The following is a 13,595-nucleotide window of genomic DNA, read 5'->3' as shown; positions in this document are numbered from 1 at the left end:
CAAAATGTTCAAACTGTGCCTGCCTGTTTAATTAAGTCATCCAGACTTATCATTTGTGGCAGCACATCACATCTGATGTGAGATTGGATGACATTTTCACTTTTCATTTGGTTATAATTTACCTATTAGAAGTCTTATTCTATAAACCAGATATTTATCAAAGACTTGTAATCTGCTCTAACTTTCTTTACTGACAGAATTTTAGATAGAACTTTATTTGTCCCTAAGGGGAAATCTGTTTTTTTAACAGAAGAAAGAAAATCACGTATCGTCTCCTTTCAAGCTTTCCAAGATTTTTCTTTATAATAGAGAGATAATTTAAAAATATTAAATGCTTATCTTTCTTCTGTTGTTTTCCCCAGACAGCCATAATAGATAGATAGATAGATAGATAGATAGATAGATAGATAGATAGATAGATAGATAGACTGAACACACACAGAAATCATGAAAAAGGAAGAATATTAAAAAGAAAGAAAACTTCTAAATTGGCAGTCAGAATGAAGCATTATGCAGACTGTAATGTAAAGACAGGAGAGAGAAAAAGGTTTGGGGATTCCACCCGGTATAATAACAGCCAACAACAAAACAATCACAAAGAGTAGTCAAAAAGGACTGAGTCCCAAATAGACTAACTGAGGAAGGAAGGTTCGGGCTTTTATAGTTGTTGTAGAGGAAGAGGTGGGTCTGTGCGGGGAATGGCGGAAGTGAGGTCAGTAGGAGGGCGTGGGCTGGACAGGAGGGCAGAAGCTGGTGCTGGTTTACATGGGTTTCCCTTCTGTGGATCTGTAGAGGAGGAAGAAGGTTAGTGCACTTTATCAACCCTTGAGCTGACATTTAACCTCCGGTAAGCCCTTTGACTGCCTCCCATGCACATGTGTGTGACAAGATGCTGTTAGTATAAAGCAACCCCCAGTAACGTCTCTTGACACACTTTTGCTGAATAATTTGTTCGTTGAAAGTCCTCAGTATTAGTGTGTCATAGTGAGGATGTGCAGCATTGTTCATAATGGTACTCAGTTTTCTTTTAATTCTCTCCTCTGCTGCGACCTCTAGTGGGGTCCAGAATATGTCCCATACTGAGCCTATCATTTTAATTAGCTTTTTGATTTTGTGGGCCTCTCCTGAAGTGATGTTACCAGCCCAACACTTACAGCATAGAAAATCACTGGCCACCACAGTTATAGAAGATGTGAAAGATGTCACTTCCCACATTAAACCCTTTTTTATATAGTATCTTAGTTTTATGAGACCAGTCCAACCTGTCATTAATGTGGACCCCCAACAACTTGTAGGAGTGGACTACCTCTACATTCACTCCTTGAATAGTGGCCAGACATACAGGGTCTTTGGTTCAGTGATAGTCAATAACCAGTTCCTTGGCTTTGCTGATGTAAAGATGCAAACACCTATCTTTGCACCAATAAACAAACATCTCCACTTGAATCCTCTACTCTGCCTCATCCTCCTTATCAATACACCCCATAAGTGCAGAATCATCTGAGAATTTCTGCAAGTGACATGACCTTATTTACAGTCAGAGGTGTACAGAGTGAAGAGAAATGGAGACTGGACTATTCCTTGTGGTGCTGCAATGTTGCTCACATCAGTATTAGAAACACATTCCTTGCGTCTCACAGACTGTGGTCTGCCTGACAGATAGTCCATTATCCAGGACCCCATAGGCTCATCTACCTGCACATCTCTGAGTTTTACCCATTAATGGGGATGGCTGGATGGTATTGAAGGCACTGGAAAAATAAAAAAAAACATAATCCTCACAGTGATGCCAGCTTTGTCCAGGTGAGAATAAGCAAACTGCAGTGGGTCCAGGTGGTCTACCACATGACGACTCATATAATTCAGGACCAGTCTCTCAAAGGTCTTCATGATGTGAGATGTCAATGCTACTGCTCTATAGTCATTAGGTGAAGAACTACCTGACGTCTTTGGAACAGAACAATGCAAAATGTCTTTCACAGCAGCAGCACTTTCTGGAGCCTTAGGGACAGACTGAACAGGTCGATGAGGATACCACAGAAGTTTGAGACAAGGTAGTGACAACACCTGTATGTATATATGTATGTATGTATGTATATATATATATATATATATATATATATATATATATATATATATATATAAAAATAAAAAATAAAATAAAAATTATTTACCCCCTTGGACTTGTCCATGTTTAATTGTTTTAAAACATTAAATCACAGTGGATTTAGTTTGGCTTTTTGACACTGATCATCAGAAAAATACTATTTAATACCAAAATGAAAACAAACATCTATTGCAGTTACTAAACACAAAATAACTGACTGCCTAAGTGCTCACTTCCTCTACCTTGACACACATAAATCATCATTGGCGCAGCCAATTCATCACATATCAGTGAAATGGAGGTCACATTTGGGCAGCCAAGGGGTTTCAAGTGATTGCAGTCAAAAAGTGTCTGTATGTGGAAGGGTCCATGCTTGCGAGTCAGCATCCTGGCAAATGATAAAGCAGTAATACAAAGGATTACGTCAAACTACTCAAAAAGTACAAGTCAGGGGCTGGAGACAAGAATGTTTCTAAATTATTGAAGGTCCCTTCTAGTGCAATTTGTAGAGGTATTAAAAATGGAAGGGAAATGGCACAGATCTAAATTTTCTAACAGCAGGTCGTCCACAAAAACTGAGTGACTGTGGTAGATATACAAGCTTCCATGGCTGGGATGGCAGAGTCTGAATACATTTATTATTTCCCAGGTGTTTCACCAGTTGCAGCTTTAGGGGAGAGTAGCCACTGTTCAAAAAATCTCATATGACATCTTGGCTAGAGTTTGCCAGAAAGCACTTTGGAAACACTGATGTGTGTGGAAGAAGGTTCTGTGCACTTCTGAGACTGAAACTGAGTTTTATGGTTACCAAACTAAATCTTCTGTTTGGCATTAGGCATAGAGCTGGCAAAGTCATGTTGTGAGGATGCCTTTCTGCAACAGGCCCTGGAAGGCTGGGTTCCGACCTGTGCTATCATCCCTCAGCTGTCAAACGGTCATTACCCAGTTCTTATGGTCTCCTGCCCAAACCGCCTGAATGACTACAATCCAGAAGCTCTCACCTCCATTCCAACTAAACGCTTTGAAAATTAGGTGAAAAACATTTTAATGATAGAGACAAAATAATTTCAAGATAACCACCAATGGTCCGAAGTGCGGAAGATGCTCTGCTGGTTACCTTACGTCAAATCTGCACTTTTCTTGATATGTCTGGCTCATACAGGAAGTCAGAGAACATTTTCTGGATTTTTCTTCAGCATTCAATACCATCCAGCCACAAATATCGTACTGACTGAGAACCGGAACAGTTTGAATGTTAAAAAACCTATTACCTTATGGACAGACAGTTAAAGTATGTGAGTTTTTCAGTTTCCTCTTTCAAATACATGTGCTCTTCAAGGCCGTGTTCTGTCTCCATTACTTTTTACGCTGTATACAAGTGACCAGAGTTAGAATGGTGACCATTGTGTCATTGTCAGGTATGTTGATGGTGCCATACTGACAGGATGCACATCTGTGGAGGATGAAAGCCATTCATGTGGACCATTTGGTAAACTGGTGCAATAACAATCATTTTACCGCAAATACAAAAGAGAACAAAGAAATGATACCTTAAGAAGTTGAAAGCTGTACACTCTCCCATCATTGTTCTGGGGGAGGAGGTAGAGAGAGTGACTGAATTTAATGAATGTACTATCAAACCAATAGAAGTAGGGTTTAAACAAAATAAGTCACATTGTCAAATGATGTAAACTGTTTTTAGAACTTTAATGTGTCTTCATGTCTGTTACTGGATGCAGCTGAGAAGGCAAATTTCATGTTTTCTGGGGTAAACATGGGGGTGGGGTGGGTGGGGGGAACTGATACAGGGTGTTGCTACACCCACCTCATGACAATCCACCTCAAGATCCCAAATTAAGACGCAAGAGCAGCCATGCAACAGTTGACACCCAGCACACACCACACTACTTCAACTGGAGTGGAAGGGAACAGTGGAAGGTTTTATACAGCAGCTGGAGTGTCTATCCTGCCATAAATCCCCAAGTTTTCTGCCTGCTGGATGCAGCCTAAGGGCCCAATGGAGTACAGTCACTTCTGGCATTTACGGGATTTGACCAAGCAACCTTCTGATTACCAGCGCAGATCCCTAGCCTCAGGCCCAGCACTCTGCCTAAACATGACTAAATAAAAAAAACCTTGAAGCTTGTGAGATAACATAAATGTAGATAAATACAGGGCAAGCCTAGAGAAGAACCTGATGCAGTCTGCAAGAGAACTGCAACTTGAGAGATTTATTTTCCAGCAAGACCACAATCATAAATTCTTTATAAGAAAAAGCTACACAGGAATGCCTTAAAAACAATTTTAATGTCCTGGTATGGCTGAGACAGTGTCCAGATCGCGATCCAGTTGAGACATGGTGATTGGACTTGAAAAAAGCCATTCACTCACAATCCACATGCAACCCATCACCACTTGAGCAGCTGTACAAAAAAAATTTTGAGGAAAAAATAAATCTGCAAAGCTAAAAGAGAAAGACCTGCACACACAGACGCAGGGCGGTCATGGCTGCCAACAGCTCATCTGCTACACACTGACTTGAAGGGAGTGAAAACTTAGGTGATCAGTTATCTTCAGTTTAACAATTGTAACAATAGATCAGTCTTTAGGAGATTTTCTCTTTGACATTTAACCATTTGTCTGATGCTCGGTGTCACAGCCTAATTATTGTAAATGTCCTGTGATTCAGTATCGTAAAATATGAACAAAAGGGGTGAACACTTTTTATAGGCACAGTATACTCACTAATCATAGCACCAGAGACATGACATTAATGGCCCTATAACCGAGTTTGTCGACAGAATCTCAGCCTCATGTCAGCTGAGCCTTGCCTGCTTGTGCTTACCTGCTTTATTGCCTGCCCTTGTCACAGACTCCAAAACAATATATTTTGATTTTCCAGTAACAGAAGTGCTCAGGGCACATAATAAAATGTTTACTTGGGCCTCTGCATATGTCATCAGAACCTCAATCTCATTACACATTTTTTTTTTTTTTTTTTTTTTTGCAGCAAATTTTTTCTTTTTGTTCTAAGCTTGCTGTCACTTGCCGCTTTAGCAGAGTTAACTAGGAGTGATTTCTTGCCATTATATAATACCATACAAGTATACTTGAGGGTTTTCTCAGGGTGGAGAGGACTCGTTCTTGTGTGTCTTGACTTTAAGATGATTTCTGATGTATAAACAGCCCTGGAATGCTAAGGATTTAGGAAGATTTATTTGTGCATGCAGATATTTTTTTAATAATAAAAAAATAATTCTTTACACTTATATATCACGCTTTTTTCACTACTTAAAGCACTTCAGTGAGTGGGCAGCCACTTCAACCACCACTACACGCCTCCATGTTAATCATGAGACAACAGCCATTTTGTGTCAGTACACTTACCACACATTAGGTGTTAGGTGGTGAAGTGGTGGGAGAGCGCGCCAATTTGACACAGGGGAGGATTAGGGGTTCCAGGGGTGACCAGGCGATCGAGGGCAATTTAGCCTGGACATCGGGATGCACCCTGCTCTGTACAAAGGATGGGACCTTTTATGACCACTGCGAGTCAGGACCTCAGTTTTATGTCTCATCTGAAGGAGGGTGCCATTTTTACAGAACAGTGTCACATCGGTGCACCGAGGTGGTGGGATTCATATTGAGACCAGAGGGTAAGTGCCTCCTGCTGGCCTCACCAACAGGTCTTCCAGCAGCAGCCTAAGCTCTTCCTAGATGGTCTCCCATCCAAGTGCTGGGCCCATACATGTTTAACATCATGTGGTTGACCTCTTGTGAAGTACATGTGGTATTGGTCTTACATTCCATACGTGTTTTTATAAATTCGGCCCCAAGGTTGGCTCCTGCCTTGTGCTCACTGCTGCCAGGGTAGGTTCCGTACCTTAAAAACTAGATTAAGCAGCTTTTTCAATAAATTTGAAAAAATTCCTAAAATCTTATATTCTCTTTATCATTCTAGGGTAGTGAGTATTGTTTGATGAAGGACAAAATAAATTTAAATGATCTTAACACAAGGCTGCAACATAACATGAATTGAAGTGAAGAATTTAAATAAATGAATCCATTCATCTGGAAGTATAAGAATTTTGGACCAATTGCTTTAGTCACAGTTTGCTTCATTAAAGATGTTAAAATCGGAGCAAGAGCAGAAATCCATGCCTTCCATCAGGCAGCTGGGATTGTCTATGTGCTGACATCCCCACTTCAAAACTCATAAGTCAGCAGGAAAAATCAAGCATATACCACAGACAGACATTGGGAGAACTTATTGAAAGCATAAAATCTAAAGAACGCTTCTTTATAATAAGAGATTAGCAATTGTGATCACCACGTTTGAAGGTTTTGAACTTCAAAAACTCAACGGTTGAGCTATGGCCTAAATTCAGTGTTCACACAAGTCTTTCTTTCAGTGTCCTAAATGCATCTGTTAAACTCAGTGCTTTTAAGTAAGGATTTGCCTGTTGTTGGTATTGATTTTTGAAATTTATAAGCTTAAAGTTAAATATCTGTAATTTATCCAAAACCAAGTGGTCCACAAATTTTTATCAATTGGCACATCTGCTCTTGAGTTACAATACCCATTGAATATTTACCACAAACACACACACCATTCTGAAAATGCCATAGATATTTAAAGAGATCTTCCATTTAAAACCCAAGACCAGTTTATCATTAAAACTATACCCTTCCCATTGCCAAAGTAAAAGGAATAAAAGACAAAACATAAAAAGAGGTTTACAGACACAATGCTTCAGCTTCAACTGTGTAGGACAAAGTGGGCATTAGTGGCACACCAGGCCTTTTAAGGCAGCTGATTTAGAAGACGTCCAGCTGTGCCTTCTCTCACTTACATCCCAAACCAAGTGACTGCACTCCAGCTTGTAGCAGGATCTGCCTGGACTTCACCTAATAAAGAAGGTGTAAATCAGGTTGAAGTGTTATCTTTCCAAAGGCCCCTCTACAAACTCTTTCAGCCCAGAAGGTGCAAAATGCACTCAAGCAAGAACAAAACACCTATAATTCAAGGGATGGACAGCATAACTCATCAATGAGAAGACCCCGATTTTGTAACTGGAAATTGCATTTCCACCTTTCATAAACCAATTGCACTCATCCCATCAAAGTATACGCTCCAGGAGATTCTCTGGGGAATTCTGAGGCAACTCTGGAGCACTCTGCCCTAAGGTCACACCTAAGCACATTCTTTAAAATGACTTATCTGAAACCCACTCTCTGATGAAACTAAAAATCTGATGAGCCGTTCACTCTCTCAGAAAAAGAAAGTTCACAATATCTTCTCTTTGTGGATACAAAAGTGGAGATCCAGTCTGCCAAGCTTAGCACTGTGCCAGTGGGCCTAGAAAACTGAGAATCAGCCGTTACTTCAAGAAGACAACTTCAGCAACCAAACTTGAGAAAGAGTCCTGCTTTTCCATGTAAAGTTGCAGAAGACACAGCAGAAAGTGAGTTGATAAAGCAGCATCACTTAACACCACAAACAAAGGATCCTGCAGCAAAGAGAGTGCACTCCTTCTCCTTTGAAGTCATATATAATGGAGCCATACAAGATTTCCTACAGCAGAGTTCACCAACTTTGCACCTCAAAATCCACACAGGAGTATTCCACCCAAATTTTTTTTTGTATGTTAAACCATGTAGGTTTTACAGATTGTCGACAAAAATTTTTATTCGTATTTTCATGAGGAACAGAAGAAGTTTGCTATAATAAATCCAACGACAACCAATACTGTGCTACATTAAATGATGTGAAAAAAGTCAGGGGAGGGGGAAAAAAATCCTGCGTTACTTGTGTTGCATAATCCATATGTCAGTTATCCAGTCGTATGCTCAAAACATGCAAAATGAATGCATTTTTGGCTAATATTCTTAAACACATTACTTTCAGAAAAGTCAATGTCAATCATAAAAAGCATATTCCCATAACACCGTATTTTTGAATTTGAGATGCGTCTCTATACCTCATTCATTGATCATGTTTACTCTCAACATATTACACACGTGCTGATGTTCTTAATGTTAATTCACACGTGAAGTTCTCCCAGGGTCTTCAAGCCATTTTTATTGTTTCTCTGAATCACAAACTGTCTCGGTTTCTTGCATTAGCCACAGTTACTAGTGAGATCTGTCAAGCTCAGGAGAGCAACCATACCCATAGCTGGTATTTTTTTCAATAGCTTTTTTTAAAGTCAATTGCTTTTCAGTTGACAACATAATGTCCACAGCCAGGTTCTGAATTGAGATGGAGGAAGACACATAGTGTCTTGAACATAGCAGGTTTTTTTTTTTTTTTTTCAGGAAAATCTTTAGTCTACAGAGATAAAAGCTGCTTGGGAATCACAGGATGACAACCAAAGCCACCATAAAGAAAGCAGGGATAGACTTAAGAGGAAAGACTGTGGGTGATGTGATATGTTGCTAGCGCACAAGTCACAATGGTCATTATGCCTAATGCTGAAAGTTCAGAACATCTACCTGTACATCAATGACAATGTAAAGAGACAATCCTAAGATGTACAGGAACACCTGGGATATTCTTTTTGACAATCAGGAACAAACAGTTGACAGCTCAAAGGAGTTTTGGCAGTAAGTTGGGGGTAGTTCCACAAATAAAATGAACTCAATTCACTCAATTAGAAGAGCTCAACCATTAGTTTGACTGCATCCACACACAATTTCAGTGTTCTTTTCAACACTTATTTAACCTTTGTCACATTTCTGGTATCTTAAACTTTTTCCATCTTACAACTAATGCAAAATCCAAGCTGGTTTAAAATACAAAAGATATAGCAAAGGTAGTTTTGTGGTGCATCCTGCAGAATTTATGGCAATTCTGCGTGTTTCAATACTACATCATTCACACAGATTTCACAGTTGGTGAATCTTCAGCCAGCTACTTTATTTACTTGTTCTTAATACTGTTATGTGAGGAAGCAGGGCTGACGTTTAATAACAGTAACACTGGTCTACAAAAATTTTTTTGTTTGCTACTGGAAACTTCAGAGCAGCTCTTTAATAAAGTTTTTTACGCTGATTTCATATATGAAATCAGAATTAAGCTAGCACGTCAGGTTCTTGAAATACACATCATTGACGTTCTGACACTTTTGAATATCAATATATCAACACAATATCTGGAGTTTGGACTATGTCCCACCAAAATTGTTCTGTGTTTATTCTGAAAATAAACCAGAAGACGATACCAGAGACACGTTAAAGCATATTTATGTTAATTTACCTCAATAGAAAAGTGAGGTCAGCGTGCCCAAAAATGTTGGAGGCACTCGCTTTTGCGCTTGTACTGCACATCCGTCTCTCTTTGCAAGAGCCAACAGTAGTCACCCATCATGCTCGGAGTGAATTTTCCATCACCTTTGTATCTTGACTAAATCTTTCCCCATGCTCATCTCTGACATCGCTTAGATATGGTGGAAAAAAGTCAAGATGAGAATGTAAAAAATGTGTCTTCAGTGACATTCTGGCTCCAGTAAGCTAATATACTTTCAGCATATTCTCCACAAGCTCAGTATAATTCTCTGAACTGTGCCTGTCAAGAAAATTCTGGACAACCTGCACGAATGAGGGTGCTGATTCAGTCAGCTTCAGTTTCTTTTTGAACTTGTCAAGCATCAGTTCACGGATTTCAAGGCCAACAAAAACACCTTCCTTAATTTTGGTTTCACTTTTCTTGAGACAAACTTATTTCTTAAATGCATCACCTTTACTGTCCAGTCACCCTAGTTGTCCAAGACCTGGAACATCATAACTAAAAAATGGGACATGCTGGACGAAAATGGTTTCAGATTTGGAGTCAGCAAGTGAAATTTGTTAAAGTACAGGAGAAAGAATCCCAGTAGCAAAATGTGACAGGTGAGTGGTCAGCTTTTTTCTGATCTTAAGTCACATTCATTGCTATGGCTTTCCAGAAGGGTGCTTGTTATTCTATCTGGTTCTACAATACTTGTTTTTTTGTTCCAACTTTTTTGTACATGCCATTTGTCTGCTCTTTGGAGCAAGACAGCATTGGTGCAGTCGCTATAGAAAAACCTTACAAGCCACTTTGTAGAGCACTCATCAGCTTCTCTCTAATACAGTTCTAGTCAGGGCTTGCTGGGTTAACACCACATGCTGTTTGGTTATCCGTTACCACAAAAAAAAAAGTTAATTTTTAATCTGTGCCAGCTAATGCCCTACACAGTGTGACCGTACTCTATGGTTAACTTGAAACACAGCAGCAACAACCATAGAAGTATGATTATATAGTGGATTCAATTTTCTGTAATGTTTATGGTAGTTTCATTTTAATGGAGAGAGACAGATTAACCAAAAATCCAGGAAAAACACATTACATAAAAGTTATAAATTGTTTTGCATGTCATTGAGAGAATTAAGTATTTGATCCCCTACCCAGCCAGAATTCTGGCTCCCACAGATTGACTGTGTGCCCATGTGGCACACAGATTACAATTAATCAATCAATTACAAATACTCCTGATTTCAACTAGTTATGTGTGTAAAGCACACCTGTCCACAGAATCATTTTTTTCCATTCCAACCACCATGGGCAACACCAAAGAGCTGTCAAAGGACATCAGGGACAAAATTGTAGACCTGCACAAGGAAGTGAGGTTGCAGCTGGAACATCTGGGAGAAATGGTTGACCTTAGTAAGGTCACTGAGGTAGTTCAGCAGCCTCACAGTGGCAAGGTCCCATGGGTGGATGAGACGTGTCCAGAAATGCTGAAGGCTCTGGATATTGTTGGGCTGTTATGCCTTTTCAGTGTTGTGTTGTCAGCAAACCAGGGAGGTGGTCCACAATTTTTCAAAAATATCAGGGGATCACACTCCTCAGCCTCCCTGGAAAAATCTATGCCAGGGTACTGGACAGAAAACTCTGCCCAGTTATGTAACCTCAGATTGAAGAAGGGCAATGAGGATTCCGTCCAAGCCATGGCACAGTGGACCCAGCTCTCTACCTTCATAAGGATCCAAGAGAGGGCATGGAAATACACCCAACCAGTCTACATTTGTTTTGTGAACTAAGAGAAGGCGTATGACCATGTTCTTGAGGGATTCTTAGGACAGGGGTGCTGGGAGAGTACAAGGTTCCAGAGGTCCTAATATGGGCTATTCTGTATCTGCATAGTTGCAGAAATATCAAATGATGTGGCACACTCCACCAAGGCTGTGCTTTGTCTGCTATCCTGGTTGAGATTTTCATGGACAGGATATCAAGGCACAGCTGGGTAGGGGCAGATGTCCAGTTTAGTGGACTTGCGTCACTGTTATTTTTTTTTTTTTTGCAGGTAACATGGTCCTGTTGGATTCATCGGGCTGTGAACTCCAACATGCAATAAAATGGCTTGTGACTGAGTGTGAAGCAGCAAGGATGAAGATCAGCACCTCTAAATCTGAGGCAATTGTCCTCAGTAAGAAAAAAGGTGGATTGTCCTCTCCAAGTAAGGGCTGAGTTACTGCCTAAAGACCTTGGCGGTCTTGTTCACAAGTAAGGGGAAAGGGGATGGTGAGACTGACGAGACGGAATAGGGTGTCATGCACAGTTATGAGGTTACTATACCAATTTGTAGTGGTGAAAAAGGAGCTGAGCCAGAAGGCAAAGCTTTTAATTCACCAGTCAATCTATGTCCCTACTTTCACCTAAGATGATGAGCTTTGGGCAATAACTGAAAGGACGAAATTGCATGGAAAAGTAGACGAAATGAGCTTTCTCTGCAGGGTGGCTGGACTTTCCCTAAGATTTGGGGTGTGAAGCACCAGACCTGTAGGAGAGGGCACATCTGATATGGATCTCTCCATACAAAGGTTTTATGGGGATAACCAGCTAAGAGACCCCTGGGAAAACCCAGGGCAGGCTGGGAAGATAATATCTCCCAGATATCCTGGGAACATCTTGGGATTCAACAGTACAAGTTGGCAAGTGTGGCTGGTGAAAGGGACATATGGACCTAACTGCTAAGACTAACTGAAACTAGTTACAGGAAGGCCTAGCAGACCACTTCAGGGAGCACATCTGAAACCTTACAAAGCCTATTGGAGATCACAGACCTTAATAATAGTCACACAAATCTGCTTGTGCATTTCCACTGGACTTCACAGACACTTTTTAAAGAAAAACAGGGACCTGACATTTCTCCAGGTCTTAATGACTAACTTTAATCTCTCCCTCCATGTTTGCTAATGGCAATTTTTTTCTTCACCTACTCTCTCCTTTCATCTGTTCTACCTTTGTTCTCTTCTTCCCCTCCTGCATTTTACCTGCCCTTTCCTTTTTAGGTGCTCACCTGATGAGGCTATATTGCCATAAATATGTGTCTTTAAACTTCTATCCTTTTCAGTATGGAAATGACTTTTACCTTTTTCCCTTTGCATATGCAAACTGACACAGCCCTACACTAACTCAATTTAAATAGTTGATAAATACATAATACCAAAAAGAAATGCAAAGTATTTATGTAAAAAATTAAAGGCCTAATGTCACAAGATGTAAAAAGGTTGTATGGACTTATGTAACAATATTTATCTGGTTTCTTAAATAGGGCCAAGTTAAGTCACTTAGGAATAATTATTTTTCTTCTTCTTGTTAAGAGTTTAAACTTAAATATGAATCTGGACAAAATGTATTAATTTAATCTGTCCAATAATAAAATTGTCATATAGTTTCTAGTAATTTCTAGTATTATAAAGCTGACAAAGTACAAAATTGCCTTACAACTTAAAAAACTAGTAAGAAATCAAAGTAGGACCTTTGCTAGCTATAGACAAGTTGATCAGAATAACTTGCCTGGAAAATGATTAATGCTTTACATTATGTATTTATCAAACATAATGTAAAGCATTAATCATTTTCTAAATAAGTTATTCCTATCCGCCTAACTACAGCTACCAGATGGCTTCTTTAATTATTAGTTATTTTAGTTGTAAGAAAATTCCATCTTTTGTCAACTGCATAATTAGTAATTAATTTGAAATCTGACACCTCCACAGAGGTAGGCCAACAAGACATACAACAAGGGTAAAGGTGGGAGTAAAAAAAGGGCCAATGTTTGAGAAGTGGTATTGCCGGAAGGATGTATTTATATGGGGAGTAGGAGCAGGATCTGGAAATATACCTTTTTAATTTTAGGAAGTACTGTGGAAGCTGCTTTATCCTAGAAAATTAAATGAGATAATGTCTGTATTTGAGTAAGAACTTTAGCTAGTAATAGCATATCTAGTAATTTTATATTGGAAATAGTTGGGATCGATGCATTGGCTTAAGCTATCACCGACACCAGTTTTCTGGATCAGAGACAGTTTCATAGTTTGAATTTTTTTAATTATACTTCATGCATTCTCATTATTGTGCATCTGAAATAAACAGTTTGTTTAAAAAATAAAAAAAGTAAATGCTACTGATCTGAAGGCACATATAGTGGGCACTCCATACTGAGATGTTCATGATTTGCTA

The sequence above is a fragment of the Erpetoichthys calabaricus genome, chromosome 3 (genome assembly GCF_900747795.2).
Source record: "Erpetoichthys calabaricus chromosome 3, fErpCal1.3, whole genome shotgun sequence".
In the NCBI taxonomy this organism is placed as follows: Eukaryota; Metazoa; Chordata; class Cladistia; order Polypteriformes; family Polypteridae; genus Erpetoichthys; species Erpetoichthys calabaricus.
This window is presented reverse-complemented; position numbering follows the sequence as displayed.